Genomic DNA, 11,554 nt, shown 5'->3' on the forward strand with positions numbered 1-11,554 from the left:
CAGAGAAAGAGTTTACAAGAAGGCTGCTGTGAGAGATGCAGTAACTCCAGTTCCCCTCACTCCCCATCACGAGGAGCCAAATGAAGTCACTGTGCCATCAAAGAGCAGCCTCCCGCCACTTTGGAGATAAACACTGGCCCCTGTGGCCAATGACTGACTGGCTGCAAGGAAAGTCCAAGGTGGCTGGTGATTGAAATAAAACTTCTATGAGAGTGTTGCGCGCCATTCATTCCACAGTGCTCCTTGACACGGGCCCGGGCCGCGCACATGAGCTGCAAATGGGTTTCATTCATTTCCTCCAAATATATTTACTTACATATGCAATAAATTCCGATTATGTCCCCTAAGAGGCACCAGGCTTGGTGTTGAGGATGAACAAGAAAAATCTCTGCCCCACAGGGGCTCATGGTATAGAGAGGGGAGGCAGAAGGAAGCCTCACAACGATTTGCCTCCTACACTGAGGAAGGAGAGTCATTGCTGTTTGACCCCGTGCTGTCTGTCCTCTTTCTGTCCTTGCTGGGAGTGAGTTACTCATGCCCAGATACACTTCAGACATAACTGAGGGCTGGGCATGGTGGCGCAGGCCTGTAATCCCAGTGGCTCAGGAGGCTGAGGCAGAAGGATCGTGAGTTCAAAGCCAGCCTCAGCAACTTAGTGAGACCCTAAGCAACTCAGCAAAGCTCTCTCTCTAAATAAAATACAAAATGGGTTGGGGATGTGGCTCAGGGATTAGGCACCTGTGGGTTCCATTTCTGGTACCCAAACCCAAACCCAAACCCAAAAAACATGGCTGAGAAACCCTTTCTCCTCAAGCTGATTTCTGCCTGGAACTCACCTTCCGTGTGAGCAGGATCATTTGTGCCAAAGAAGGAATCCTGAGTCTCCTTCCCTGTCAGTCACTGACTGCAGGCAGCACAGAGGAGGTAGTGAAGCAGCAGAGTGGCCCTTTGGTGGAGCTGGAGAAGGGACTCCTGGGTGGGGTGGCTTGGGTTATTTTTTGCTCACCTCCCTGTGCTTTCTGGGAGACTCCCATATGCAGACCACATCACCTGGGCTGCCTGATCTCTTCCTTCTGGTTGGGTTTGGCCAACGAGGGCCTGGCTAGGAAGGGAGAGAGGGGAGCCAGGGTGTTCATCTCCTCCATCCCCTGCCTCCTCCTTGCCTGCCTGAATTTCTGGCAGTGGCTGTGCCTGGTCAGTGGGCACTGCTTTGCTCTGGGGACCCCTCTCCCACGACTCCAGCTCACATCAGGCTTTGGTAGCATGATTCTGAGCTTTCTGGGGCTTCCTGTGGCCACCATAGCCCTAGCTGGTTTCCCCAATCCTGTCTACACCTTTGAAAATTGTCTCATCCCTTCAACTCCTTGGTGAGGCCCTTTGGAATGCATCATTCGCTTCCCATTGGAATCCTGTGGCTCATGTGGGTGCAGAGGAGGAGGGGTAGGGCAGTTTGGGGCTCCAGCTTTGCTTTACTACTCCCTTCTAGAGAGTTCTTCAGAGGCAGAGCAAGGAATTGACCAAATGCGAATGTCCAACTCTTTCTTGTGGGTTTCCATTAAGGGATGAGGAGTCTCTGCTGCTAGTGCTCTTGAAAACAGAATCCAGAGGTAATGGCAGGAAGAGGTGTGGTTAGACCACAGGGAAGGCAGCTGCTCAGGACCTGCCCTGGATGGTCACTGTGACAAGCTATCTCAATCTTCCAAGTCCCTCAATCCTTCCAACTACCTTATTCTCATTTTACAAGTGAGAAGATTCTGGTCCAGAGAGGTACAGATCCTGGGGAGCAGGACAAGAGCTTCACTCGGTCTCAGTTGTTTTGGCAAAGAGAAACCCTACCTTGTGATCAGGGGATTGGGAAGGGTGACAGACAAATCTTGGCTCAAGCATCATCCCTTGGCTGGGCACTGGGAACCTGGAGCCAGACTGCAGCAACTTGAATCCTGGATCCACCTCTTACTGTGTGGTCTTGGGCATGTTGCTTCACCTCTCTGTGCCTCAGCTTCTCCATCTATACAAATAGGGCTGGCAATAACACCCACCTCAGAGGGTTGTGGTAGAGGTTAAGGGAGCTCATTGCTATGAAGTGTCTGGGCACAGCATACGGCACAGCATTGTATGCATTAAAAAATGGATCTTCATGACTCTTCCTACTTTTCATTTCTGGCTCTCTATTATCTGCTTCCTCTGCCTTCTTCCCAAGGTCCTGAAAGTGGGTGAGCAACCATGGGGCCCTTGTGAGCATCCCCTTCCTGCCTCCTGAATTGAGCTCTCTGGGGCTTCCTGTGGCCACCATAGCCCTAGCTGGTTTCCTCAATCCTGTCTATACCTTTGAAAATTGTCTCATCCCTTCAACTCCTTGGTGAGGGCCTTTGGAATGTGTCATTTGCTTCCCACTGGAATCCTGGCTGGCTCACGTGGGTGCCGAGGAGGAGGGGTAGGGCTTTGGACAGAGCAAGGGCAGAGACACCTGGGTGGGCCATCCACTCTGGGTACCCACGGTCAGTGAGCTCAGCCTTGACGTGATGCCTGCAAAATGGCCTCTTCCCTCTGCCCCCTCAACTTCCCAGAGCTGCAGGGGACCTGGGAGCTCTTGGTAACAGCACATTAAGCCCCTGTTTGTGGGAACTTTAATTTAAACACAAATTAGAGGCGGCAAATGACTCTGGCAGCCAGATAAGCCGTCCCAGGAGAGTAAAGAATAAGCCAAGAGAATCAGCTGAGATAAGGCTTGAATTTAAACTGCTGTAGACACTCTGAAGCCTGGAACAGGTGAGAGATGTGGGGTCCAGAATGAAGACCTCCAGAAGCCCCACACCCAGCTGCTTTGCTCTGGGCTCCGTGCCATCCGGCCCCCCTTTCCTGCATTCTCTCTATTGCCTATCTTTTTTGCTAGATTCCATTCTGATTCCAGACTCCATCCCTCCCCAGCCTGCCCCTACTGCTTTGGAGAACTCAAATTTTGACTTTGTTTCTCATCTTTGATCAGCTGTTCTGAGAAAGTTCTACTTGCTCACTAACTCCCATCTGCACCATTCCGGTTGGAGCCTAATGCTTCTGGCTTAGTGGTGGCCTGGGGATTCCTGTTCAGGAGGCAAATGTGGAGGAGTAGAAACGGCTGAATGTTAAAAGGCCTGGGCTGACTTCTCAGTTTCCTCGTTTATATAACGAGTGTGTGAGGAAGGATCTGCGAGCTCTGATGTTTCACAAGAGAATTTGAGGACAAGGACATTCAAGAAATCTCTATTGCTCTGCAACTCGGGGGTTCTCAGCTGTTCTAGAAACTTTGCTGGCTGGGGAGCTGGGGAGCCTGCCTGTTGCTCTGGGGGAGGGGTCTGCAGTCTGGGCTCCAACCTCCTCACCTCCATCCAGAGGGAGCAGGTGAGTCAAGCCCACTGAGCGCAGCTCTGTGGGGCTGTGACGGCTGAGATGTCACTGTCCCCTGGGGTGGGAGTGACATATGTTCTCTCTGTCACAACACCTGTGAAGGTGGTTGAGAGATGGCAACCCCGAGAGGGGAGAGCTCCACCCTCTCCATCTGACCTTGAGAAATCTTTTATCCTACTTTTTTGGAGACTTAGGGTGAAGGAGAGGGGGCACGTCATCGGGGGTCCCCAAGTCCTCACCAAACAGACAGCAACTGTCCTTCATAGTGTGTTAAGGACATACCTTAGCTATAGCAAGAAGGCAGGGGGTCAAGCCACAGGCAGAACTTTCAGGTTAGTCCCAGGCTAGGACCCAAGAGGTCCTCTATGGCCCTCGGTCTCAGAGAAAGTGGATGAGGCCTGAGTCACCAGCAGGGGTAGGAACAATGACCTGAAGAGGCCACGCCAGCCTGTAACTCAAGTCTGAAGTTCCCCGATGCTGGCCTAGAAGGACCTTGGCATTCTCTCTGACCCAAGGCTCTTGGGTGGGAAGAGGCATCAGGGGCCCAGGGCCCAGCTGTGTCCCCACCTTGCCCGCCTACCCCCTCCCGTGTGCCTGGCTGCCCCTAGAGCCCCAGGCCTGCCCGCCATCTGGGCAGCTCAGAGGAGAGCCCACTGCCAAGGAGTGCCAGCGTTGATTTATAGCCCACAACCTTGGCGAGCTTGGGCTGAGTGCCCGGAACCTCCTCTGCTCAGGGAAGAGGCGCTCCTCTTAAAGGGGCAGAGCAGAGGAACGCAGAAATGCCCAGGAGGAAAGCGGAGACATTCTGGGGGGAGGAGAAGCAGAGCCCACCCACCAGGACTTTGGGTGACTTCCATTCCCCAGGGAAGCTTCTCCCCCACCCATCACACCCTGCATCATCCACTTCTCCTTTGAGGACCTTGGCTCAAATGTAACATTTCTGTAAAGTCAGTCTCTCTTGAGAGCCTGTAAACTCCATGAGGGCAGGAAAGAGACCCACTGCATTCTCCCCGTGGATTCAGCTCCCAGCACAGTGACTGGCGAGGAACAGAGATTCAATAAGAATATGTCAAGTGTAAGAAAAATAAAGGCAGGTTCTGTCCGTGAGATCAGGGAGGAGAGTGGGCGCCTTCCCACTGCCTGCCATGGTGTGCAAACCCCTGCAGCCCCTGCCCTTAGCTCCACTACCTCTTCCCCAGGACCCTTTCCCCCACCCCTGGCCCATCAACCTGGGACCAATGGGCCCCTCTGTTACCCAGCCACACTTGCCTGCCTCTTCCCTTGGGTCACCTTTCTCTGGTCCCCCACACACTGTGCTTTTCCTCCCATTTTTCTTCCTCCAAGAGGCTTTATCAGATCACCCATGGTCTCCATGGGCTCAGTCCCTGAGTCAGGTGCTCTTCCCCACTGCTTCTCAGCATGGAGGCGCCTCATTCATTCTCTCAGAAATGCTATCTGAGTGTCTACCATGGGCTGGACACTGGGTGCTGAGCATGTATAAGTAAATAGGACAGGCATGATCCCCGAGCCCAGGGACCTGCATTTCATGGGATGAGGAAACAGTCAGCATGTCAACTAGAAATACAGAAATGTCACTGTGGTACCTGTTCTGGAGAGGGCTAAGGCAGTCTCTGACGAGGTGCAGAGGAGAGCAGTCAAATTGGGTGGAAAAAACTCTGAGGAAGTGGTGTTCAGGATGAGATTTGGAGGGTGAGAAGGAGCCATGTGAAGAGTGTAGGGCAGCATTTCAGAAGTGGCCCAGTCACCTAGATGTGCACAGCAGAGTTTCAGGGGCTGGGAGGTGGTGGGGATGGGAGATTTTCCAAACTCCACACCCCCTTTCTTCCACATCAGGAAAACTTCTACCCCTCCATCACGGGGAGGCTGAAATCCTTAAAGAAGCAGCACTGGTTTCACCTGGAAGCTGGTTAGAAAAGAGAATCTCAGCCACTGCACCAGATCCACTGCAGGAGAGCCTGCATTTGGCAAGACCCTGGGTCATTTGTGCATACGTGGTAGCACTTGAAAGGTGGGACAAAGTGTGGGGACACCAGAAGACTTGAGATGGGAGGGGAGGGTGTTGCTGAAGAATTTGGACTTGAATCAGAGATAGGGTCTGAGAGTGTGAATGCATTTGCAGGTGAGCCTCTGTGTGTGCGCGTGTGTGTTCAACCTTGAACTGGGGTGTGCTGAGGCTGTACATCCCAGGCCTCTTTCTCTTTTGTGGGTGGGGATGACCAGGTAATCCTCACCATGATAATGTCCCCACCTCTACGGACAGCCGTGAGTCAAAGGGGTTCTGCCAGCCTCTGGTGGTGGGGACACCTCTGAAGCAAGGCAAGGCAGGAGAGCCCTTGTTTCTGACCTCCGGCAATCCATTTATCTGACCTGAGTCTCATAAAGGCATCTTGATGAGCCAATCACTTGCTAATGGTTATGAGCTGAGACCAGGGGATTTATGGCTGAGGCCTCAGTGGCCATGCATAGGAGTAGGGCTGTGTGCTGGAGACCAGGCTCTATGTGGCTTCAGTTCACCAGGGCCTGTGCCCAGGGCCACAGCTCGAAACACCCACACCCAAAAGAGGCAAAGAGCACTGCCCTGGGTAGGAAGAAGAGGTGTTTTGAGGAGGAAAAGACCTTTGACTGAAGATGCCCAAGGGATGAGGGGTGAATGTCTGGGAAACGGCCCAGCCTGGCTTGGGGAGCAGGTAGGCACTGAAGAAATGTGTAAGAAGCACTGGAATTAGCACCAATTAAACTGCAGTTCAAATATCCTGGATCTGTTATTTACCAGTATGTGATGCTGGACAAATTCCGACTCTCTCTCAGCCACATTTTATTGATCTGTAGATAGGAATTGTAATACTATCTCATAGGCCTGGGGGAATTAAATGAGATAGTGTTTGTGAAAGGTACTTAGAATATCAATTGTGTGTATTTAAGTTAAGAGATTGGGTTTTTAATTCCCACTCTGCTATACCCTTGCTGGGATTCTAGCATGAGCTCTGTCACCAATGGCTTTGGTGACCTGGGCATATTCCAGATCCTTCCTAGGCCTCAGCTGCCCCATAGACACCAAGAAGGGCTGGATCCAAAGTTCTTTTGGCCCCTCTCAGCTCTGATGTTTTGTGGCTCTAATGCTTTTGGATTGGAAAGGGCTGGGGCCTCATCCTGCCATTCAGAGAGCATCCCTGCAACTGTGACCTCTGGGGCCAAAATGGGGACAAAGGGCTGAGTCAGAACAGCCCCTCCCTTAGTGATGCCATCCTGTGAGTTCCACTTCCGGAAGTGGAGAGGTGGAGCTAGCTGGGTATTTTGGGACTACTTGAGCCTATCATGCCTTCTGAATGGGTAAATCTTCAAATAACCCCCCCCTCCTTTCCCCTACCCTTTTCCCAAATAATACACATAGATATAGATGTGTGTGTGTGTGTGTGTGTGTGTGTGTGTGTGTGTGTGTGTATACACAGCAAGTCCATGGAGTCTAATCTGATTGGGAGTCTAGACTGAATCAAATAGAGAAATACCCTTCCCTTCGCCCTTCCTCCAGATAATAAACATAAATGTGTGTGTGTGTGTGTGTGTGTGTGTGTGTGTGTGTACATGCACACACACAGCAGGTCCCTGGAGTCTGATCTGATTAGAAGACTGAGCCAAATCAAGCAGAGAAATATCCACAAAGAACCCATAAGGCAAATAGGGTTCCCCACCCTCTTCTCCCAAACTAGGAACACCCTGAAGTTAATCACTGTGGAAAAGAGTCATGAACTTAACACAGCCTCCCAGAACCTGCCCATCTTCCACACTGTGCCCCACTCTCCCAGGAGCCTACAGCCTAATGTTGAAACCCTGGAGGCCTCTAGGGGCCCAGACAGTAGCCAACTCAATGGCATTAACTGATTACATGGTCTATGCCTGGCACTAGGCCAGGAGCAAAGGATAAGGAAAGAAATTAGACCTGATACTGTCCTCAAGATGTCACAGCCCCATAGGACAGACTTTAAGCAGTCAATAACAACACAATGTGCTAAGAGGCAGCAATGGACAGGACAGTAGCCCATATTTATGGGATAGGGAGGTACAAAGGAAGATGCTCAGAACTGCTTACTCAAATCTTGTGGAGGATCAAAAACGTACAAAAGGAGACAATATATTAAGCCCCTGCAACCTTTCCAAACAACTGTAGCCAGGACCACCTTGTGGTCAGACATGGAGGTTGGATTCCCGCCACTCTCCACCCCAGGCCCATCAATTGGATGGCGGTGGGTTGGTTTGGAAGGGGCAACAGTAATCCCCAAGTGGCCAAGTGCTGGAGGGACATTGCAGGCCAAGAGGAACGCTGGATGCAGGGGCATGAGGCAGAACCTGAGGCCTGTGCCCCAGGTCGGGCTGGAGGAGTTGGGCAAGGTGAGCAGTGGGTGACTGGGCCAAACTTTGCACTCTTTTCTTCGGACCTAGGAGTCTCCCGGCCGCTCTTGCTCTGAGCCCAGACAGCACAGGGCTGGCCTTGGAGAGCACGAGTGCGCAGGCCCTGCGAAGGTGGCCTTGTGGGCCAGGAGCCCGGGGTCTGGCGTGCGCGCGGGCATTCTCCGCAGGGCGGGCTCCGTCGGGCCCTCCGCCCCGCGTCGGCGCGGCCTTAAATATTACCCCGGAGTTTTCAATTATCTCTTCTTAATGGATTTGCAGGGGCTCTTTCATCAAGCTCGGGGTGGCTGGGTGTGGGGGTGTGGAGAGCGCGCGGCGAGGGCTGGAGCTGGGAAAATGGCCCATATTTCAATATTAAAGCCCTTTACGATCGTCAGCAGCATGAAAGATGCTGCAAATAAAACGGAGCCGCCCGCGCCAGCCTCTCCATCTCGCAAGTTTTAATTAACGCTGAGGGGGAGGCAGCTGCGGGGCGGGGTCGGAGCCGGCCAGGGGCGGAGCGCCGAGCCTCGGGATCCGGGTCCCGAGCGCTGGCCGGGGCGGAGGGGAGGCCCGGGGAGCCCGAGGCCCCGGGGGGAGGCCGCGGACGGTCCGCAGAGGTGGGGGAGGCGGAGGGTGCGGGGAGAGGTCGGAGGATTTCTGAACGTCTGACTAAGGACCAGACAACGCGTCACTGAATGCAAATGGCTATTGTCATTAAAGGGGAGGGAGCGTGTGGCCAAATGACAGAGCTCTTCGGCCCAACGGTCCTTCGCGTCCTTCTGGCTCTCAGCTTCCCCCAAACAATCCCACGCGTTGATTAGGCACCCCACCCCCCGCCCCGCACGCGGCTCGCCACCCTCTCCCCCAGGCTGGCGCGGCGGTCCCTGTTTCTGGGAGGCAGACATGCTTCCTGTGACCCAGCGGCTCGGGTCCCCGCCCCTCGTGACTCCCGTTCCGGGACGTCTGCTTTCTCCATCAGTCGCTCGGTTTCCCGGCGGCCCGAGCCCAGCGCACAGAAGCGCCACTGTTCTGCCTTGGCAGCGGCCTGGCCCGACAGCTTGTGCCTGAGCAGCAGACCCATCCGTCAGGCGGGAAGGGTGGAGAGACGTCCGGCTGCCCGCTCCGAGGGCTCCCCGGGGAGCCACCTCTGGCCTTGGCCCAGGCTCCTCTCTTTCCCCACCACCCCCAACCTAGCCCCCAACTGCCAGCTCAGGATATGCTTTTTTCCTCCTTCTTCCCAACCTCCACCCCCAGCCTGGGAACCGAGGCCCAGAAGAACGTCCTCCTCTCATGGGGCCTTCCTCTATCTACATCGACGTGGCAGGACATAACTCTTTGGCTTGAAAGTATCCAGGGGTCTCCGTGGACCACTATCCAAAGCTAAGTCAACCAACCAACACTCAGGGGTTAAGGCAAGAACTTGGAGCGGAGGAATTAGAAAAACAATACAAATGAAGGAAATGGTTTTTATTCTTGGACACTTACAGATACTGTAAGCTTCCTAACATGTTTTGCAGAAGCCAGGGTCTCTTGGGCCTCAGAGCTTGCAGCACCACAATGACAATTTCTGTGTTAAAGCAAAAATAGAAAAACTCCTCTATTTTCTTCTGGGTGTGCATTTTTTCTTCTTATCAATTTATGATAACCATCTATCAAGCCTGGTTAAAAAGTAATGCATGCTTATGCATCATGGTTAGGAAGACAGAACACACTTCAAAAGCACAGGGAACAAGCTCCAACTGCACAGCACTGTGGGCATGTGGAGTAATGGGAGAAGGAGTTGAAAGTTAAGATATATTCAACTAATAAAGGAGGTCTTCCTGGAGGAAAGGAGACTGGATTTAGAAGTAGAAGGTTGATAGGAACTTGAAAAGAAAAGTTCCAAGTGCGGAAACCCTGATTGTAAGGTGGGACAGAGTCTATATTTTGTTTCAGGCTGAGGGGCAGATACTCTTTGGCTGCAATGTATTTTCCTTGACTGTAGAGTAAGATAAAAAGAGGCTTATGGAATGGCAGGGAGAATTCAGGGTAAACAGTGGGATCTTAAGTAATGCTGGATATTAAAGTAAACCAGGAGGAAGCCTGAAGCATCTTCTGGGGGGCCCTCCCATCCTTGGCTAGACCACAGGAGGAATGCCAGGACTCAGGGTCTGAGCACCTGCTTCTGTTGCACCATTACAAGGTTTGAATACAGGGTGACTGAAGGAGGAAAGAGCCCCATAACATCAACCACCAATGCTAATGTGGTTGGGGGAGGAAGGAGAGAGAAACAAAGTTTCTCTTCTACTTACCAGGTTGTTAGGGGAGGAACAGAGGTCCATCTGCTCAAATCAATCCCTAATTTATTGAGCACCTATTATGTGGCACACTCTGTACAAGGCAAAAAAAAAGATCCAGAGGTGATTTCAAGGCATAGTCCTCATCAAAACAGTGCTCAGTGTAGAAGGGTAGACAGTTCACTCATTCATTCTATCATTCTATTAAAAACAAGTGTATTGAGCACTTGTTATGAGCCAGGCAGAGTGTAGTCACCAGAGTTGCAACTGTGAACAAGACAGACAGGGCCCGTCCCCTCAGAGAGTACCCCCTGGTGCAGAAGGCAGGACTCAAATAGGCAGTTGTCATTCAGGGTGAGGTGTGCTATCAAGTGGAAAAGAAAGTTGCCCCAGGGTGTTGCTATGAGGGAGACCTATCCTAGTCTGTGAAAGATGCTGTGAGGATAACACAGAAGAGGCTTTACTGACTCTTCCTCAAAGGGTGCAGAGAGGTCAGATAAGGGACAGCATGGGCAGGTGGCAAGTGGAGGGCGCAGTGGGCCCAGAGTGTGGGTGCCTATCCAGCACCTCACCAGGTCTGGTGTGTCCAGTCAGGTCCTGGCCATCTCTGGCCTCCAGTTACAGCAGAGCGTGGCCTACACTAAAGTGACTCTTCCAACTCTCCCAGGGAAGCCAGACTGCAGACAACCCTGATGGCCAGAGCCCGGCATGAGCTTATCTGTTTTTCCGTGTTCTGCTGCAAAGTTTCTGCCTCAGGGCTGGGCTCTTTGGAGAGGCTGGGGGGTGGAGGGCACTGTGGAGGGTCTTACTCTTTCTACTCTCTCTCACTGATAATGGTTTTGAAATAAACCAGACTTTAAATAAAAAGAAACAGGTGATCTGTCTCTCGAGCTGCAGCTGGATGCAAACCCCGGACAAGAAGAAACTGTCCTTCCCAGAAACAGCTCCTTCCACCAGCCACCCTACTACCACCTCCTTGGGCTGAGTCTAGAAGGGTCAAGAAGGCGGCCACCAAGCAGAAAAAGGTACCCAAGAGAAGAGAAAGGCAGAGGCACTGAGGTCCCTCAGAGAAGAGGGACATTAATAATCCCTCATTATTAGCTTTTGGAGAAGGGTCACTATGCCAGGTGAAGGGAGAGGGGACAGAGAGGGACTCCTGTGATGGTTTAAATTCCAATATAGAAGATATAATAGCATAGCACTCTTGTTCCACTCTCCAGACTTAAGGTTGTTGTTAAGCTGCTGATAATGTTTTGTCAACTTTGCTCTTGAGTTTTGGAAAGAAAATAAACAAAGTGATTAGAGATAAATATTCTCCTTTGCTCCCCCTCCCAGTCCCATGCCCCTCCCACCCAGAGGTACTGCCGTCATGAATTTGGGCTCTTTTTTTCCAGCTCATGTTTTTATATTTTTGCCACATACATATATCCAAGAATAACATTGCTTCAGTGCAGTTTTTTTAAAGCCGTCTGTTATAATTTACAACA

General features: G+C 52.1%; 1 protein-coding gene across 3 annotated transcripts in view; it reads right to left on the reverse strand.

Annotated features, from left to right (window-relative positions):
- The window catches only part of LOC120888298 (homeobox protein Hox-C8), a 137,800-nt gene that overhangs the window by 33,397 nt on the left and 92,849 nt on the right, over positions 1-11,554 (reverse strand). The gene's annotated exons all lie outside the window — the stretch shown is intronic.

The sequence above is a fragment of the Ictidomys tridecemlineatus genome, chromosome 6 (genome assembly GCF_052094955.1).
Source record: "Ictidomys tridecemlineatus isolate mIctTri1 chromosome 6, mIctTri1.hap1, whole genome shotgun sequence".
NCBI classification, from domain to species: Eukaryota; Metazoa; Chordata; class Mammalia; order Rodentia; family Sciuridae; genus Ictidomys; species Ictidomys tridecemlineatus.